Source organism: Pinus tabuliformis, chromosome X, assembly GCF_031772625.1.
Source record: "Pinus tabuliformis cultivar Carrire ecotype Pingquan chromosome X, CPIR1, whole genome shotgun sequence".
Classification (NCBI taxonomy): Eukaryota; Viridiplantae; Streptophyta; class Pinopsida; order Pinales; family Pinaceae; genus Pinus; species Pinus tabuliformis.
The window spans coordinates 251111471-251127681 of record NC_142308.1 but is presented as its reverse complement, the minus strand read 5'-3'; positions in this window follow the sequence as shown (position 1 = coordinate 251127681).

The following is a 16211-nucleotide window of genomic DNA, read 5'->3' as shown; positions in this document are numbered from 1 at the left end:
AGAAATGGTATGGCCTAGCACGGTCCCTTCAGTCATTAGGAATTCACATTTTTCAGGACTAAGGGACAAGTTCATCTCGGTGCATTTGGTTAGGACTTTTCCCAGGTTGGACAATGCTTCCTGGAAGTTGGCCCCATAAGGAGTAAAGTCATCCATATAGATTTCTACTGCATCATGGACCAGCTCCGAGAAGATGCTCAAGACAGCTCTCTGGAAGGTAGCAGGAGCATTGCATAGCCCAAAGGGAAGGACTCGGTAGGCAAAGGTACCCCAAGGACAAGTGAAGGTGGTCTTATCTTGGTCTTCCGGGCTGATTTGGATTTGGTTGTACCCGCTAAACCCATCCAGGAAAGAGAAGAACTTCTTTCCTGCCAGTCCATCCAACACTTGATCTATGAAAGGTAGAGGGAAATGGTCTTTCTTGGTAGCTTTGTTCAGTTCTCGGTAGTCCACACAGATTCTCCATTTCCCATTTTTCTTGGGAACCAACACTAGAGGGGACACCCATTCACTATCTGAGATGGGGTAGATGAACCCGGCATCCAACAGTTTTTGCAATTCTTCCTTGACAATGTCCTTAAGGGCTGGATTCATTCTCCTCTGAGGTTGCCTTACCGGTTTACAATCCTCTTTGATGTATATATGATGGGTACAAACCGAAGGATGGACTCCTTTCATTTCCTTATAGCTCCAAGAAAAAGCATCTAGGTGGTTGGCCAACAGACTACACAGCTCCTTTTCCTGGGAAGGAGATAGGGAGGAGCTGATCTTCAATACTTTCTCAGGGCCGAACTCCACATTCTTGATTCTGGGAGTAACAGGGTTGGTTGTACAAAGATCCACTAAGGTGCTAGCTTGGGCATCCTCCACCAATTTCTCTAAGGGTAGTGCACTGGAAGGTGGATTCTGGATCAAGGTCTCGATCAAGTCATCCTCGGTTGGGGGGTCTCTTCTAGTTGAATCTAAGGTGCACAGAGGTGCTGAGTACACCTCGTCTTCCTCTCCTTCTTCCAACCAGAGTGGTAAGTCATGCTCTAAGGAGGGTTGGGCAGGAGGGTATAGGACTAGTTGCTTGGACATGGGACCATTTTTGATGGTCATGTTTCCTGCACGACAACTTATGTAAGCATCTGCAGTAGCTAACCAAGGCCTTCCCAAAATGAGAGGATATCCAGTAAGCTTTGCCTTTGGTTGCAGAACCAGGAAGTCTGCAGGGTATTCCCAAGAATCAATAGAGACCAAGACATCCTCCACAATCCCTTCGGGAGTCACGGTGGAGCGATTTGCTAATTGCAGTACTGTCGAGGTCTTCCTCAAGGAACCCTGAAGATTGAGTTTAAGCATGGTATCCCTGGTCATCACATTAATGGCAGCCCCCAGATCAATCAAGGTGTGAGGTATAATGGTGCCATTGATGTGGACATCTACTACAGGACTTCCAAGATCTAGGTACTTTGGGCAGATGACTTGTCCTAACATAAGGTCAGACAGTTGTCCTATGACATTGATAGTTGAAGCATCTTTCTTCCGTCTGCCTGGGTGTTTGAAACACTTCTCCTTAACCAGTTTGTTGTATATTGGCACATCCTTGATGGCTTGGAGAAGTGGTATTTTTACACACAACTGCTTGAGCTCACCCAGAAGCTCGTCTTCCTCTGGGTTGGGTTGTGTGGTGGCTGTTAGTCTCTCAGGAAAGGGTGGAATAGCCTTTGGTTCACTTTCCTGTTTATCTTCCTCATCCTCTGGGGAAGGAGGTTGGCGATCTGGTAGAGTCTTTCCAGATCGAAGATTGATCTCCTGGATCTCCACAGCATAGGTAGGGCATGAGGTTTCCCCAGTGTATACCTACTGGGCCTGTCTATTGTTGGGGTTCGGGTTCGGTTGAGCAGGCATTTGAGGTTGCCTTGGAGGAGCAGGAGGTAAAGGCTGAGGTTGAACTGGTGGTGGAGGCAAGATGGCAGGAGGAGTGTTGTATTGGGGCCTCCACCCCGACTGAGGTGCATTCCATTGAGGCTGTGGCTGGGCATGTGAGTGATATGAATGAGAAGTAGGTTGAGTGGGGTACTGAGGTGGGTAAGACCATGGAGGAGGCATGGACCATGAAGGATGAGCAGGGGGACCCCAGGAAGGCATAGGAGTCGACTGGTTGGGGCTGTAATAAGCTTGAGATGCCCCTTGCATCCCCTGCTGATAAGGTCTAGATCCTTGTGGCCTCCTTTGGTTGAGGTAATAGAGAGGTTCAGTGGGAGCTTCTGTCCCTTGGTACATGGCTTTAAACCCAGGTAAGGTTGGACACTGATTTGCGGGATGGTCCTCCTCACAAACGAAACACACTTCAACAGAATGCAATGGACATTTGTTCTTAGGGTGTCTCCTTGTGCACCTAGGGCAGAAGACAGCCAAGGCTCTCTCAGCTTCTTCTTTCTTTTGCTGAATCCTGAATGTGTCAAGCTGCATAGCAATGGTCTGTCTCACCTCACTCTTAAGATCTTCTAACTGATTTGCAAGCTCATGTTTGGAGAAAGGGACACTAGTTGAGAGGAGGTTTCCTCAACCTCATTTCCGAGCTGCCCTGGAGTGGTTTCTAAACACAGTCTTGATGTCCTCATAAGGCAGTTGGTAAATGTTCCCCCCAGCTAACATGTGAAGGGTATCTAAGAGGTCTTCAGGGACTCCTCAGAGTAGGACCAACTTGAGGGATTCAGGGTCAAGTGTGCACCTGGCCCGCTTATAGCTTAGTTGGAACCTCTCCTCATAATCCTCTAAGGACTCATCATTTCCCATGGTCATCCGAAAGATTTCCCCCTTTGTTTCCTTGGACCTACAGTAATCCCGGTACTTGGTATTGAAAGCTTGCTGCATCTGAGCCCAAGTGGTGATACTATTCCCAGGTAAGCCCATGAACCAGCGTAATGCTGCATCCTTAAGAGTGGAAGGGAAAAGTTTCAGCTTTTGCTCATCTTCAGTATAGTCATAGGTTCTACAAAGGATAGCAAACTCAAACAGGAAAGTATCCGGATCTTCAGTAGTCAGCCCATGGAAGTGAGGTAAGGCGGAGGGGCTAATGTTCTTCATTTTCATTTCTCCATTGGTCTCTCGGATGGGGAAGGCACCTTCTATTCTCTCATCTTCTCTTCTATTGTCAGCCATAGCTTCAAATGGAGTGGTCTCTAACTCTTCTTCTACTATAGGATCTTTGGGTATCTCAGGATGTTCACCTATAGGCTCTTCTGGGTCACTGTCACCAAAGAAGAGAGAAGGGTGACTCAGTGATGTGGTGGGGGTGTTTGGTAGGAATTTTCCTGATCTATCTCGGTTCCTACGAGGCATGAAATGGAAAAGACCTTCTTTTTCTTCTGGTTGTTTTTGCTTTTTTCTTTGGTACCTGCAAAACTGAAACAAACTGATCTACAACTATCTATGAAAGGTGCAGAATTAAACTGAAAGCAGGAAAGAACTAATCTACTTTGCTCAAATGAAATTGCAAGAATGGAAATGCTAATCTATGAAAGCAGGAAATGCTAATCTAGGAAAGCAGGAAATGCTAATCTATGAAAGCAGGAAATGTCTATGCTACTTTTGCAGAATGGAAATGAAATAAACTGCTTAGCAGAAGGTAAGAGTAAGAAAGTAGAAGAAAAGCAACAATTACTAATACTCTGACGCTTCCCCGGCAACGGCGCCAAAAAGATGGTGGGCTCCAGTATTGTAGCAATAATGCTACAACTCCTGGAGCTCCCTATCTCTAATTTTATCAACCCGGTAGTTCGTACAAACTTGGAAGCGATGGTGCTGTATGCACAAGTACTAGCTCTTGTCGCAGCTGTCACTTGGTCAGCTGGCACAAGTCTGCTAGGGCTCAAGCCAACTTCTATATGCTCTCAGAAGAAGCTTTATGAGTGATGGACGAAAGCTATCTTGAAGGAAGCTAACCTACTTTGCAAAAAGGAAATTGAAAGCCAACAAAGCATAGAAACCCTAATAAACCCTAATTTAACTAGCTTGACCCTTACAATGCAAAAATGTGAGTGAAACTTCTACCAATGATGCCATTACTTGCAGTGAGTTGAAATACATGAATCTAAGCTATTTGCATCTGAAAAGACATGTTTTTGTATTTTGTCATTAAGTGGATGGATTTATTGTGATGGTGCTTTTGATTAGGGTTTGACTGTGCAGGAGCGGTTCAAATGGAAGGAAAGCATGGACAAGGTTAGGATGGCGAGGGGAGGTCCCAAAGGGTCTCTAGCATCAGTACACAGAAGTCTACCACGTTCGGATGCTCAGCAACCGAGTTTGCAGGCTTCTACAGGAAGTCTGCAGGGGATCCTACAGGAAACTCAGGGGTTCTACAGGAAGTCTGTGAAATTCTACAGGATGGTCGACCGTGGGAGTTTTGGGAGATGGTGAAGTGATGGAGTGGTGTGGGAGGATAGGTGAGATGGAGATGGACCTGGTGATGGCTCAGGAGCAGAGAAGTCAGATGGAGAAAGAGTGCATGCTGTGGGTTGATGGCTGAAAGGATGGGATCGATGAAAGGTCTAGTGAATGGAGTTACGTGAGTAATGGAAGAGCTGGAAGGTAAACGAGCTGAACAGAGGTCGAGAAGGTGACTTGAGGTGTGATTGACAAGAAGAAGAAGGAAGTGGAACGATGTGGAGCAGTGTAAATGAAACAAATTGCTTATGAATGTCACCAAAACGAAAGTTCATTAACCTAAGCTACTTGTGATATAGACTCAGTGAACAACGATGTAAACCGTGAAGGAAACTCGTGCATGGAAGTGGAATAAAGAAGTATGGTTCAATATCAACAGTGCATGGATGGATCTTCAACGAAAATGCCTATGTTGCAGCTTGCATGGAAGTGAAAAGAACTGCGTTTCTTTTTGGTGGTTGATATAGACTTCACCCCAATCCCTAAGCAGAGATGGCAGTGATCTCTAACAACCTTTTTCTGGAGCTCCAATGACTTATAACTATCCTCTTCTAATCTAAGCAACTGGAAGCAAATTCACCATAAACTAATCCTATTCAATCTCATAAAACTAAATTAGCAAACTGTAAATTCGAATTGCATGTCAAAGGAAAGAAAGAAGTGTTGGAACGAAAGGCAAATAACATTACAACACAGAGGAGGTCTATTGCTCTCAGGTTGGGCCCTAACCTGAGAGCTATAGCTCCCTTAGAAACTCAGAATGAGATCAAAATCTGCCTTCTTTATTCATAACCAAAAATCTGATGTCATGCCAAAACTGGCTTACAAAAAGAACTAACACCGAGCTGTAGCTCGTACTTCAAAATTACAAGAGTAATGCAAAAGTTCAAAAAGCTCCTATCAAAGGCTACGGCCTCAATATTTATGCAAAACGATAATCCAACAGGTTTCCTTGATTTGTGGAGCTCGGCTGTCCAACTGAAGGTTAAACTGCTGATCCTGTAGAACAGTTGTAACTGCTGTTCCTGTAGAACAGTTGGCTGCCTCTAAGCTCGGTGGGGAGATTGGTTGGAGCTCGGAGCTATGGTGGGAATCACGAGGAAGGTCCCCAAGACTGTGGACATCCTCTCCTAAAAACGAGCAGTGCCACCTTACTGTCTCCTTGTCTCCTTTCTCGTGGTCTTTGCTCCCTTTTAATGCCAAAAACCTGAAAGCATCATGCATTAGTCACGTAGATAAAATGCCTACCCTTCTTCCTACAAACAACACGAATAAACTAAGAAATGCATGCATAAGCAATAAAAGATGAATGGTTTGAGCAAAGCAAGTAGGCCAAATGAGCCCAAATTGTACCAAAAATTGGGGCTCATCACCTAGTTACAGGCTTTCTCACATAGGTGATAAGAGAGTTAGGGGAGGTTTGGGCTGAGGATCCTTCTTCTTGAGTCTTTATAGGAGGAGCCATCTTCTCCTACTATTTAGGTGAGTCTTCAATAACAATGGGAACCTTTGTTGGAGTTTGGGGTTTTCCCTGACTTATCCTTATTGTTTTTCCTTGTTCTGAAGTATAAGGGGGTCTGCCTCTGTCTTTTGCCTTTTTGTTTGATAGGGGTGCTAGGGGTAGTGAGGGCAGCAACTGCCACTCTCTTAGTGGGTTTTGGAGACACCCTAGGTGACTCCTCCTTGTCTTTTGCCTCCTCTTTTCCATTGCCCCCTTCCTCTATGTTTTTGCCCTCTTCTTCTCCTTCTAGATCCTCATCTTTTTTATTGGTTTCCTCCTTGACATCTTCCTTTGTTTCTTCATCACCTTCCTTATCTTTCTCCTCTTCTTCCTCCTCATCTATCTCATCTTCATCCCCCTCTACTTCTTCTCCTTCTATTTCAGTTTCTTCCTCATCCTTTTCATTGATAGTAGGACTAATGTCATATGTGAGGGCTTTGATATCCTCCTCTGTCTGCATGTCTCTAAAAATTTCCCATTGGATAGGAATTTTAAGGTTGTGGAGGGCATCTTCTATGATGATTCTAATTAACCCATGGTGGGCTAACTATTGGTGGTTTCCCTCCTGCACCTTTATGCTTGTATCTATCAGTGATTGCAGAAGGAAGTATGGTATGTTGAGCCTGTGGTGAGGAGGTGTTTCTGCTCCAAACCTCAATTCTTCAAGAAGCCTAAAGTGATGCCCATAAACCACACTATACGTACCTTCACATTGTTGGCATTATGATTCAGGTGTTGTCCTTGATGGCAAACCCATTCAGGAGATAAATCAAGAAGGACGCAGGAAATATGTTCAGCAAGTGCGTCCCCGCAGGTATACCATACAGAACCCGCGTCCAGGGACGCAGGCCAGCCGTTCAGGAGGTGCGTCCGCCCAGTGCACACATTTCAAGGCAGAGAAAAGCACGTGGGGGTTTCTTGTGTGGTATCTAGCCGACGGTTTTGTGTTTCTATGGTGTCGGCTCGTGGTTTTGTTCCATGTTTTGGGGAGAAGCTTGCCTATATAAAGCAAAGGAGTTCATTTGGATTATGTATCATCTTGGTTGAATATCTTTTGGTGAGATCTAGTCCAGATCTATGAAGGCGAATCTTCTAATGGACTGTGATCTCTATGGCGCATGATCAGATCTGTGGATCTGAGTGTTTGGGTTGGTTCTGAAGTCCTCATATCTTTTATATCTGAAGGGACACAGGTTCAGTGAAGGGAAAGTGCGCCGGGACGCAGTACAGTAAAGGCTCAGGTGCGTCTCTGAGGCAAAGGACGCGGCGCGACTGTGTTATTGGGTGCGTCTCTGAAGCAAAAGACGCGGCGCGATAGTGTTTCTGGGTGCGCCGGTCGCAGCAAAGCATAGAGGAACAGTGCGTCGGCACGCAGAACTGTGGAAGGTAGACTGCGTCCAGTCGCAGGTCACAGAAAGAAAATATGCGTCCCTGTCTTGAGATGATCTGTTGACTGTATATTTCTATTCGTAAGGTGTTCTGGGTTATTTCTGTAATTACTGATCTGATATCTGTAGTGGACTGTATCTGTTGTATACTTGTTGATCATTTGATTCTTCATGAAAAGAAGTAGGGGGTTGTAGCTCCCTTCCAGGAGAGACTGGAAAACGAGAGAGAGTTGTAGCTCTCTGCAGGTTGCAGCTTGCGTACTGGTAAAGGACTGCACCAGTACAAAATCATTGTAAAAAGAATTTCTTGAAAGAAGATAGAGACATATTGCAGCAGGTGGTTTTCTCCCGCATTGGGTTTCCACCTTACATCTTGTGTTCTTTGGTGTGACTGTCTATTTTCTTTATTCATGCTCATTGTTTTATGGTACTGATATGCAAGAATAATTCAAAAGATCAAATAAGGAAGATTTGGTAAATTGCTAGATAATACTGATTCACCCCCCCCCTCTCAGTATTATTTCCAACAATTGGTATCAGAGCAGGTCCTTCAGAAAAGCTTGATCGCTTGAAGGTAGATCGTTCATCATGAGCAACTACGAGAGAGAAGCATCAATCAGGCCACCCGTCTTCGATGGGACAAACTTCAATTATTGGAAGGTAAGAGTTACTGCATATCTTCAATCTCTTGGTACAGAAGTTTGGAACATTGTAGAAACAGGCTATGCCTTTCCTTCAGTTACTCCTACAGATCCAGCTGAGAAAAAGCAGTATGAAACAAATGCAAAAGCAGTCAGTACTCTATTAGGAAGTATATCCCAAACAGAGTTCATGAAGGTCATGCACTTCAAATCAGCAAAAGAGATATGGGACAAAATGATCACTAGCTATGAAGGAGATGAACAGGTAAAAGAAGCTAAACTTCAAACTCTCAGGATTCAATATGAGACTCTCAAGATGTATAATGATGAAAGTGTGGCTAATTATTTTCTTCGGGTAGATGAGATTGTTAATTGTATGAAAAATTTGGGTGAAGAAATAAAAGAGACTATAGTAGTTCAAAAGATTCTAAGATCATTATCCCCCAAGTTTGAATCTAAAGTATCTGCAGTAGAAGAAAAGGAAAATCTCCGTGTTCTCACTATGTCTCAGCTGCATGGAATTCTAACTGCTTATGAAATGAGAAAGGGAGGTCCATCAGACAGAAGGGAAGCTGCTTTTAAAGCATCAGGCAAAGAAGATCACTATGAAGCAAGTCATGTTCCAGAAGAAGAGGAAGAAGAATCAAATTTTGTCAGAAATCTTCAAAGGGGTTCTGGAAGGTTCAGAGGTAAGCTACCTTTCAAATGCTTTGCTTGTGGAAGAGTAGGTCATTATGCTGCAAAATGCTCTTATAAGGATAAAGGAAAGGAACCAGTTAGATGGAACAAGAAACAGAGTGCAAATAAGAAAAGCTACTACACCCATGAAGATAGTGATGGCTTATCAAACAGTGATGAAGATGAACAAGGTAATAAATATAGGTTGTTAATGGCATTTGAAGATGATGATTATGAGGATGCTGTAGATGTGGATAACCTTTATGATGAAATTACTAGACTCAAGAGATGCATAGAAGAAAAGAACATGATTATTGATACTCTACAATTCCAAATTGATGAAAAAGAAAAACATCTTGAAAAATTAGAAGGTGAAATTGTTGGTCTTAGAAAAGAAATTGAGAAAACAAAAACTATTAATCTCAAGTTTGTCAAAGGATCTGAAACTTTGGATGAGATTATCAGTGTGCAGCGGTCTCCACTAAATAAGACAGGTTTGGGCTATAATGGAGAAACTTCTCAAGCATCCACTTCAAAAAGTTATCTTGATGCAGCAAGAAGAAATGAGCAAGAGCACAAGGAAGATCATCAGGTAAAGCAGGGACAAATGTCAAACAGAAACTATCAAGGGCAATCCAGCTTAAGGGTGAACAAAAGCCACAACCAGCCACAGGTAAAATCTTCTCAATTTGGTTCAAGAATAGATGAAAATAGAAATTACAATCAGTTGGCTGGTAGATCCAATAATCGCAGAAGCTTCTTCAATGGACAATGCTTTTCTTGCCATAACTTTGGTCACAAAGCAGCTCAATGTGTTGCGTATAAAACAATCATGACTAGGGAAGCTCAAAAACAAAGAAGTATGACAGGGATTACAAAAAGGACCTATAACAACTTTTCAGCTCTTGAAAATGAAGTTGAATGTTCTATTTGCAATAATTTTGGACATAAAGACTTTGAATGCAGAAGCAGGTTTCCGGAAAGAAAGGTACAAGAGCAGAAAAAGGAACAAGCCTCAGGCGCCAAAACATGGAGAATAAAGGAACCTCAAACAGAAAGATGTGGGATAGCATTTTATGCAGAAGGACAAGAAAATCTATGGTACATTGACAGTGGATGTTCGAAGCATATGACAGGTGATAAAGAAAAACTTGAGTCTTATTCTAATTTAGAAAAGGGAAAGAAAGTCTCTTTTGGAAATGATACTCCTGCAACTATAAAAGGAAAAGGTATTGCTCCTTTAAAAGAAGATGTTAAGGCTGGAAATGTTTTATTTGTTGATGGATTGAAGCATAATCTACTAAGTGTCAGCCAGATGTGTGATCAAAGAACCGAGGTTATATTCAGATCAAATGGATGTCTTGTTCGTGATCTTGATACAGGGAAAACAGTTCTCAAAGGGAAAAGAACTCCAAATAATCTGTACATATTTGAAGAAGGACAACAACAATGCTATCTAAGCAAGGATGAAGAGCACTGGTTATGGCATCGAAGGTTGGGACATCTAAGCTTCTCACAAATAAGGAAAGCATGCAAATATCAGGCAGTTCGCGATCTTCCAGATATCAAAATTCCTGACAACACCATATGCAGATCATGTCAGTTTGGAAAACAAACCAGGACTAACTTTCCAGAGAAAGAAGGATCAGCTAGCATGCCTCTTGAGCTAGTACATACAGATGTATGTGGACCATTCAGGAAAAGAACACCTAGAGGAGAGGAATACTTGATATTATTTATTGACGATTTCTCCAGGTTTGTTTGGTTAGGACTTATGAAGCACAAAGATGAAGCATTCGAAAAATTCAAAATCTTCAAAGCCTTGGCTGAAAATGAATCAGGTCACAAAATTAAGTGCCTCAGATCTGACAGAGGTGGGGAATTTACTTCAAATGAATTTTTCGATTTCTGTGATGAACATGGGATAAGGAGAGAATTCTCTACAGCTAGAATGCCTCAGCAAAATGGAGTTGTTGAAAGAATGAACAGAACAATCCAACAAATGGCTCGTGCTATGCTTGATGAATCAGGAACCCCCGCAACCTTCTGGGGTGAGGCTGCACATACTGCGGTTATTATTCTCAACAAGACAAATGTCCGGGTGAACAGCACTCAAACCCCTCATGAGCTCTGGAGTGGTAAAACTCCTTCGGTAAAGCACTTCAAAATCTTTGGGAGCAAATGCTATATCAAAAATACTGAGGAGCAGCTTGGCAAACTTGATCCTAGAGCAGATGAAGGCATTCTTCTTGGCTATTCTCCACATAGCAAAGCATACAAATGCTACAATAAAAGACTTGGCAGAATTGTTGACAGCATTGATGTAGTGGTTGATGAGAAGGGATACATTCCTAGGCAAATACATCGTGAAGACATCGAAGAAGATGAAAGCTACCCTCAAAGACAGAATGATGAAGAAGAAGAACCGCAAGAAGAATCTCAAGAAGAACCTCACGAAGAAGCAGAAGAACGAACAAGAATAGAAGAAAAGACTCCATCCAGATATGTTCAAAAGAACCATCCAGAATCTCAGATCATGGGACAAAAAGAAGCAGGTATACAAACTAGAAGAACAGTTGCAGAAGCTTCAAGTTATTTGGCATTACTCTCCTCTACTGAACCACAAAATGTGAAAGAGGCATGCAAAGATGAATGTTGGGTGAAAGCAATGGATGAAGAACTTGAGCAAATCGAAAAGAACAACACTTGGGAGCTGGTTCCTAGACCAAAGGATAAGAATGTTATCGGAACAAAATGGGTCTTCAAAAATAAATTGAATGAAAATGGAGAAGTAATTAGAAACAAAGCCAGACTTGTTTGTAAAGGGTATGCACAGCAAGAAGGAATAGACTTTGAAGAAACTTTTGCTCCTGTTGCAAGACTTGAGGCCATTCGAATGTTCCTTGCTCTCTCAAGTTCTCAGAACTTCAAAGTATTTCAAATGGACGTAAAATCAGCCTTTCTGAATGGAGACTTGGAAGAAGAAGTGTACATTGAACAGCCAGATGGGTTCATTCTTGGAAATGATCCAAATCTTGTATGCCGATTGAAAAAGGCTCTCTATGGTCTCAAACAAGCCCCAAGGGCTTGGTACTACCGGTTGGACAAATATCTTCATCAACAAGGTTTTTCAAAAGGTTCAGCAGATAGCAATCTATATATAAAAATTGAAAATGACAAATTGCTAATACTTGTTGTGTATGTAGATGACATTATTTTTGGCAGCAATGAAGAAGCTATGAGTCAAAGCTTTGCCTCAGTCATGCAGAAAGAATTTGAAATGTCCTTGCTAGGAGAACTGACATACTTCCTTGGTTTGCAAATCCAACAAAAGAAAGGAGGAATCCTTTTATCTCAAACCAAGTATCTCAAGCAGATTTTGAAGAAATATGGCATGGAAGATGCAAAACCAGTATGTACACCCATGGTCACAGGATGTAGTCTCAGTGCAAATGATGATTCTGCAGCAGTACATCAACCAACCTACAGATCTATGATTGGAAGTTTACTATATTTGACAGGTACCCGACCAGACATCATGCATGCAGTTGGAATAGTTGGAAGATTTCAGGCAAATCCGAAGGAGACTCATCTTCAAGCAGTGAAGAGAATTTTCAAATATCTTCAAGGGACTCAAAATTATGGCTTATGGTATCCTAGAGATACAGATCTTACTCTTCATGCCTATACAGATGCAGATTGGGCCGGAAGCGTGGATGACAGGAAAAGCACAAGTGGTGGTGCGTTCTTTATGGGTCCCAGACTGGTCTCTTGGTTCAGCAAGAAACAAAGTTCAATTGCCTTGTCTACAGCTGAAGCAGAATATGTTGCTGCTGCATCTTGTTGCACCCAACTCCTTTGGATGATGCAGAATTTGCAGGATTATCAAATCACTTGTACTCCTCCAATCCCTATCTTATGTGACAACACAAGTGCAATCAGCATCTCAAAGAATCCGGTTATGCATTCAAAAACCAAGCACATACCAATCAAGTACCATTTTCTCCGGGAACAAGTACTTGAACAGAAGGTCAAGTTGGAGTATGTTCCTTCTAAGGAACAAGTTGCTGATATTTTCACCAAACCGTTGTCCAGGGACACTTTTGAATACCTCAGGCAAAAGCTGGGGGTTGTTGATGCATCATCTTACTGTTGATCATCTTCCTATTGGTGGTATAGGCTCAGGGGGAGCACATAATGCATTGTTGGCATTATGGAAAAGGAGATCTTGGAAATAGCTGCAATATGTCTCTATCTCCTTCATGATGGATTTCTGGTTACAGATCTGGAGATGCATGAGCATAGGGGGAGCATACCCTTTGCCCTTGATGTCAAAGGGGGAGAATGAAGCTGAAGATTATGTGGTTGCCATCAAGTCCAAAGGGGGAGATTGTTGGCATTATGATTCAGGTGTTGTCCTTGATGGCAAACCCATTCAGGAGATAAATCAAGAAGGACGCAGGAAATATGTTCAGCAAGTGCGTCCCCGCAGGTATACCATACAGAACCCGCGTCCAGGGACGCAGGCCAGCCGTTCAGGAGGTGCGTCCGCCCAGTGCACACATTTCAAGGCAGAGAAAAGCACGTGGGGGTTTCTTGTGTGGTATCTAGCCGACGGTTTTGTGTTTCTATGGTGTCGGCTCGTGGTTTTGTTCCATGTTTTGGGGAGAAGCTTGCCTATATAAAGCAAAGGAGTTCATTTGGATTATGTATCATCTTGGTTGAATATCTTTTGGTGAGATCTAGTCCAGATCTATGAAGGCGAATCTTCTAATGGACTGTGATCTCTATGGCGCATGATCAGATCTGTGGATCTGAGTGTTTGGGTTGGTTCTGAAGTCCTCATATCTTTTATATCTGAAGGGACGCAGGTTCAGTGAAGGGAAAGTGCGCCGGGACGCAGTACAGTAAAGGCTCAGGTGCGTCTCTGAGGCAAAGGACGCGGCGCGACTGTGTTATTGGGTGCGTCTCTGAAGCAAAAGACGCGGCGCGATAGTGTTTCTGGGTGCGCCGGTCGCAGCAAAGCATAGAGGAACAGTGCGTCGGCACGCAGAACTGTGGAAGGTAGACTGCGTCCAGTCGCAGGTCACAGAAAGAAAATATGCGTCCCTGTCTTGAGATGATCTGTTGACTGTATATTTCTATTCGTAAGGTGTTCTGGGTTATTTCTGTAATTACTGATTTGATATCTGTAGTGGACTGTATCTGTTGTATACTTGTTGATCATTTGATTCTTCATGAAAAGAAGTAGGGGGTTGTAGCTCCCTTCCAGGAGAGACTGGAAAACGAGAGAGAGTTGTAGCTCTCTGCAGGTTGCAGCTTGCGTACTGGTAAAGGACTGCACCAGTACAAAATCATTGTAAAAAGAATTTCTTGAAAGAAGATAGAGACATATTGCAGCAGGTGGTTTTCTCCCGCATTGGGTTTCCACCTTACATCTTGTGTTCTTTGGTGTGACTGTCTATTTTCTTTATTCATGCTCATTGTTTTATGGTACTGATATGCAAGAACAATTCAAAAGATCAAATAAGGAAGATTTGGTAAATTGCTAGATAATACTGATTCACCCCCCCCTCTCAGTATTATTTCCAACACACATGATATTTATTTAATAAGGTGGTAGCTTACCTCATTCCAAGGGTATGGTAGGCTTGTTCTCCTTACTCCATTTTTGTCCTCAATGGGCTCTTCTCCCTCTAAAAAGAACTTCTTCTTGGCAATCTGGCTATCTCCCTTGTCTTCCTTTCTCCAAGGCACTCCTAGGGGAAGTGTGGTAATCCTACTTATGAGTTCAGGGGTGAGATCTATGGAGAGGCCTCTCACCACAACAGTGGCATGGGCTTTGGTCAGTGGAATGAGGGAGAGAGCAAACTCTCGGGCCACTCCATCATCATACCCCCTTAATTTCTCAAAATACCCCATCCAATTATGCCTCATGAAGATTTCTAACACAGGAGGGTGTTGGTGGATTCTCACAATGTTAATGGGCTCCCTTCTATTAAACCCCCCTGTCATTTTGGCTGGTGAATTTTGAGGAGTAGAGATGGTTGATACAAATTTTAATGCAGAAGTAAATGGGACTGAAATAATTGTGGAGACAATTCCCCTACACAGCTGCCAAATTCACTCAAACTAGGAGATTTTTCTAAGCAATTCACTTGGAAAAAGGGAAGTAAATACAGAGCCTACCTCCTTGTGGTGTTTGTTGTAGCCAACCCCTGTGTATCCCCTTCTGAAACTGCTCTCGACCAATCTTGTAGACTGTCTGACTATATCCTGTAGGATTCCTATGTGATCCTGTAGGATTTCCTGTAGGAAGACCTATGCAGGAGAAAGGTGGAATTTTCTCTTCTGTAGGTTGCCTGGGTACGAGAGAGACTTTTCTAGAGTGAGTCTCAAGGAGATGAATGCATGAGTGCATGGGGATCAATGATTATTTCCTCTTATGGTTGAGGTGAGTGAGGTGGTGTGCTGGCAGGCAAGGTAAGTTTTCTATTTCTGGACCGTTGGTCCCCAATACCACCTCATCATTCCCCTCTCCTCGTAATTAACTCCCACTTCGTGCATCCGTAGACTTAACCGATTTTGTCCTTCTCCTCTCTTTTTCTGACTTGAATGCTGCCACGTGTGGGAGGACCAACTATTTTGTTGTCGTCAATTGAACAAAGTTGGTCAAGTTAACAGGCCACCTTTCGCTTATAAACCAACTTGCTCAAAACCTTTACATTTTTTTGACTGCATAATGAAAATTAGAGAGTGAAGCGAGATACTTACCTGTGGTGTTAATACCTTGCTGTAGTTTGTTGAAGGCATGAGGTGCTTGTTGTGCGTTGGTTGCATGTTATTTCCTTCCTTTTTTATTGGTCTCTGATGATTCCATTGATGTGCAGGTACTTGTTGTTGAAGATGATGGTGCCGCTGCTACTTTGGAGCTTCTTCTACCCTTGGATCTTCCTTCTGGAAGCTTGCTGCTACTCATGATTTTTATTCTATGGGATAGGCTGCTACAGGCTTTCCTACAGGATGTCTTGTAGCTTCTTCTCCCTCAAAATTTTTAATCATTTCCTCTACTGTGATTTTGAAGATGATGACATGGATAGACAGGAGTTCTAAGAGTGTGAATAATGAGGAATACACTCAAGTGTTGTTGCCTTCTGCCCTCTGTTTCATTTTTTTCTCTTTGTTTTCTCTTGAGGACTGTGAATTTTTTTATTTTTTTTTGAGAACTTTTTTTTTTTTAATGATGGATGCAGTGGTGATCAAGGTGGAGAGAGGTAGGGTGATGAGGTTATGATGTAGGGATGTTATTTTTTTGACATGTCAGGTCATTTTCTCGCCCTAGGGTCACTTCTTGTAGGGTTCCCGAGCCACTGTAATTCCTACAGGATTATCCTGTAGGTTTTCAGGGGATCCTGTAGGTTTACATGGGATCATGTAGAAAACACAGTCCCCTTGTAAACTGAATAAAATGAGAAAAAAAGGAAAGAAATGGTGGAGTGATGAATTATGATGGGTGGAAAATAAAAATGTGAGTGAAATAGGTTCCTTTTTTATTCTCCTTTGTTC